A 4,334-nucleotide genomic window follows, 5' to 3' on the forward strand; every position below is an offset into this window, starting at 1 on the left:
CACATACTTTATAGGACTGCTGCTCAAGGCAAAACTATCACGTATTCCATATTACTGAGTATAATACTTAATCAACAACTGAATGCTGACGATACAGAACAATGTTGTTGTTGTGGTCTTCAGACCAGAGACCCGTTTGATACAGCTCTCCATGCTACTAAATAATGTGCAATCTTCTTCATCTCCAAGTAACTACTGCAACCTACATCCTTCTCAATCAGAATTACAAAATCATTGCAAAACCTCCATGGATTTTACCGAGCGAGGTGGCGCAGTGGTTAGCGCACTGGACTCGCATTCGGGAGGACGACGGTTCAATCCCGTCTCCGGCCATCCTGATTTAGGTTTTCCGTGATTTCCCTAAATCGCTTCAGGCAAATGCCGGGATGGTTCCTTTGAAAGGGCACGGCCGATTTCATTCCCCATCCTTCCCTCACCTGAGCTTGCGCTCCGTCTCTAATGACCTCGTTGTCGACGGGACGTTAAACACTAATCTCCTCCTCCCCTCCTCCATGGATTTTAATTCCTACTTCAAATTCTTCTTTTGTTTCCTTTACTACTTGCTCAATATATAAATTGAGTAACATTGGGGATAGGCTACAACTTGTCTCACTCCCATGCCAACCACTGCTTCCATTCATGCCCGTCGACTCTTATAACTGCCATTTGGTTTCTGTACATATTGTAAATAGCCTTTCGCTCCCTGTATTTTTACCCTGCCAACTTCGGAATTTGAAATAGAGTATTCCCGTCAACACTGTCAAACACTTTATCTAAGTCTACAGATGATAGAAACGTAGGTTTGCCATTCTTTAATCTATCTTCTAAGATAAGTCATAGGGTCATATTGCGACACGTGTTAAAACATTTCTATGGAATCCAAACTGATTTTCCACGAGGTCAGCCTCTACGAGTTTTCTCATTAGTCTATAAATAACTCGCGTTAGTATTTTGCAGCTGTAGCATATTAAACTGATAGTTCGGTAATTTTTACACCTGTCAACACCTGCTTTCTTTGGGATTGGAATTATTGTATTCTTCTTGAAGGCTGAGGGTATTTCTCCTGTCTCATACATCCTGCTCACCAGGTGGAGGGTTTTGTCAGGTTTGGCTCTCCCATGGCTATCAGTAATTGTAATGGAATGTTGTCTACTCCCGGGGCCTCATTTCGACTTAGGTGAGTGCTCTGTCAAATTCTTCATGCAGTATCATATCTCCAGTTTCATCTTCATCTACGTCCTCTTCCAATTCCATAATATTGCCCTCAAGTACATCGCCCTTGTATAGAACCTCTTTGTATTCCTTCCGCCTTTCTGCTTTCCCTTCTTTGCTTAGAACTGGTTTTCCATCTGAGCTCTTGATATTTATAGAAGTGGTTGTCTTTTCTCCAAGGGTCTCTTTTCTTTTCCTGTTGGCCGTATCTATTTTACCCCTAGTGGGATATGCCACTACATCCTCACATTTGTCCTCCAGCCATCCCTGATTAACCATTTTGCACTTCCAGTTGATCTCATTTTTGAGACCTTTTAATTCTTTTCGCTGGCGTCATTTATTGCACTTTTATATTTTTTGCTATCATCAATTAAATTCAATATCTCTCCTGTTATCCAAGGATTTCTACTAGCCATCTTCTTTTTACCTACTTCATCCCCTGTGGCCTTCACTATTTTAACTCTCAAAGCTACCCATTCTTCTTATACTGTATTTCTTTCTCCCGTTCTTGTCAGTCGCTCCATAATGTTCTCTCTGAAACTCTCAGCAATCTCTGGTTCTTTCAGTTATCCAGGTACAATCTCCTTAAATTCCTATCTCTCTGCAGTTTCTTCAGTTTTATTCAACAGTTAATAACCAGTAGATTATGGTCAGAGTTCACATCAGCTCCTGGAAATGTCTTACAATTTAGAACCTGGCTCCTATATTTCTCTCTTACCATTATATACTCTATCTGAAATCTTCCACTGTCTCCAGCCCTATTCCATGTATACCACCCACTTTCATGATTCTTAAACCATGTGTTAGCTATGATTAAGCTACGCTCTATGCAAAATACTACCAGGTGGCTCTTTCATTCCTCACCCCCAGTCCATATTTTCTTACTACTTTTCCTTGTCTTCCTTTTCCTACTATCGAATTCCAGTCCCACATGACTATTAAATTTCGTCTCCTTTAACTATCTGAAGAATTTCTTTTATCGCATCATACGTTTATTCCATCTCTTCATCATCTGCGGAGCTAGTTGGCATAAAAATTTGTATTACTGTGTAAGGAATGGGCTTCGTGTCTATCTTGGCTACAATAATGGGTTCACCATGCTATTCCTAGTAGTTTACTCATGCTCCTGTCTATTTTTTCATTATTATACCTACTCCTGCATTACCCCCATTTCATTTCGTATTTGTAGCCCTGTATTCACCTGACCAGAGGTCTTGTTGCTCCTGCCACCGAACTTCACTAATTAACACTATATCTAACATAAAACTTTCCAGTTCCCTTTTTTAAATTTTATAACCTACCTACCCGATTAACGGATCTAACATTCCCTTCTCTGATCTGTAGAACGCCAGTTGTGTTTCTCCTGATAATGACGTCTTCCTGAGTAGTCCCCGCCCGGAGTTCCGAACTGGGGACTATTTTACCTCTGGAATATTCTACCCAAGAGGGCGTCATCATCATTTAACCATACAGTAAAGCTGCATGTCCTCGGGAAAAATTACAGCTTTAAATTCCTCTTGCTTTCAGCCGTTCGCAGTACCACCACATTGAGGCCGTTATGATTAAAGTTACAAGGCGAGGCCAGTCAATCATCCAGACTGTGGCCCCTGCAACTACTGAAAAGACTGCTGTCTTTTTTCAGGTACGACACGTTTGTTTGGACTCTCAACAGATACCACTCTGTTGTGGTGGCGCCTATGGTACAGGTATCTGTATCTCTGAGGCACGTAAGCCTCCCCACCAATGGCAAGGTCCATGGTTCATGGGTTGGAGGGGGTGTGTGTACAAAACAATTTCGCGCAGTACAAAACAATACTGAGCGAAAATCAGCGTTGGATGGACATGTGTCACAAGCTTTTTCCTTTGAGGATGGTACCACTGTGTCTTAGACAGAGAGGAGTAATCGTCCTACAAGCTGCCAAATGTTAAAAACACGATCACAACTGCCATGTTACTGTCACATTCGGTCTATGGTCTACAGGTGCTCATAAGTATCGCTAACGCTATTCCTGTTAAAACCTATAGAAGCCTTATAAATCGAGGTATGGCATTACTTCCGAATGAAGTGGTTTTTCCACACACATACCTTGACATTGAATATAGATAGTGATCGCTGGAGTATTTAATAATAGACCGAAAATACTGTTATACGTCGCCGACGGTGTAAGATCATAATGAAATCACCGAATTTAGAAAATTATTCGGCTAAGGAACATGGTGGGAAGCCAGTATTTGCAATTCCCTCGTGCCGCCACTAGACATTTCTCTAGTATTTGTAATTCACTCTCTCTCGTCTCGATGCTACGTCAGAGGTTCTATGATATATCCACAGGGTAACAGGCGATGGTTGAGTGAGAATGATCACAGACAGTAGATGGTGTACTGATTGAAATCGTAAGAAACGTACACTGGCGTTTCAGATCTCTAGTGTTAAGCTTTCCGGAAGAAATGCTGTCTGCGATTTTGAACAAAGTCTTTCCATTCGACCACATACATGCATTGCATCCTATGGAGAAGTCTATTTATGATTACAGCTACTAATGAATCACATTCGTCGCACTCTCAAACCTTGAAAAGAATCACCTTTTTCGAACACATCTATTACAGTAAAATTCCAATGTGGATTTAGACGGCCCCTATGCATCTTGTAACTGCTCATCTGACACTATCCCGCCATCCCTGCAGCTTTGCGCATGTGATCGTCCCAATTTTAGTCAGAACACAGCAGAAGTCGGAGACAGCTATATCTACCACATTCTATTGCCCGTGTAGAAACGGAGTGAGCTGAATTAATGCTATATGACCGTGATTCGACCACTCGGTGATGTCATAGCTCCGCCGACCATGTACGATATATAAGGTCAGCTCCAAATGTAGCCTGCTTCTACAATACGAGGTGAGGCCAGCGACCGCAGAGTTCTGGCATTGGGGGCCGCATGAAAACGCTTTGCAGAGCAGCTAGCCGTTTGAAAAAGAGTTCTGAAGTCTTCTCCGGAATTTTCTTGTTGTTCCAGATGGGTCCATTCTTTCTTAGAAATACGTTTAACAGAATGCAAGAAACAGTTACATTGACGTTCTCCATCACAGAACGACAGGCCTTTTGGAAATGTTGGGAGCGTGCA

At 42.0% G+C, this 4,334-nt stretch overlaps 1 non-coding gene across 1 annotated transcript; it reads left to right on the forward strand.

The window, feature by feature from the left end:
- The first annotated feature begins 260 nt into the window (after positions 1 to 260).
- Positions 261 to 333, forward strand: Trnaa-cgc. The gene has a single exon. It is a non-coding gene; the product is annotated as a tRNA-Ala (tRNA).
- The last annotated feature ends 4,001 nt before the right edge of the window (positions 334 to 4,334 follow it).

The sequence above is a fragment of the Schistocerca piceifrons genome, chromosome 2 (genome assembly GCF_021461385.2).
Source record: "Schistocerca piceifrons isolate TAMUIC-IGC-003096 chromosome 2, iqSchPice1.1, whole genome shotgun sequence".
Classification (NCBI taxonomy): domain Eukaryota; kingdom Metazoa; phylum Arthropoda; class Insecta; order Orthoptera; family Acrididae; genus Schistocerca; species Schistocerca piceifrons.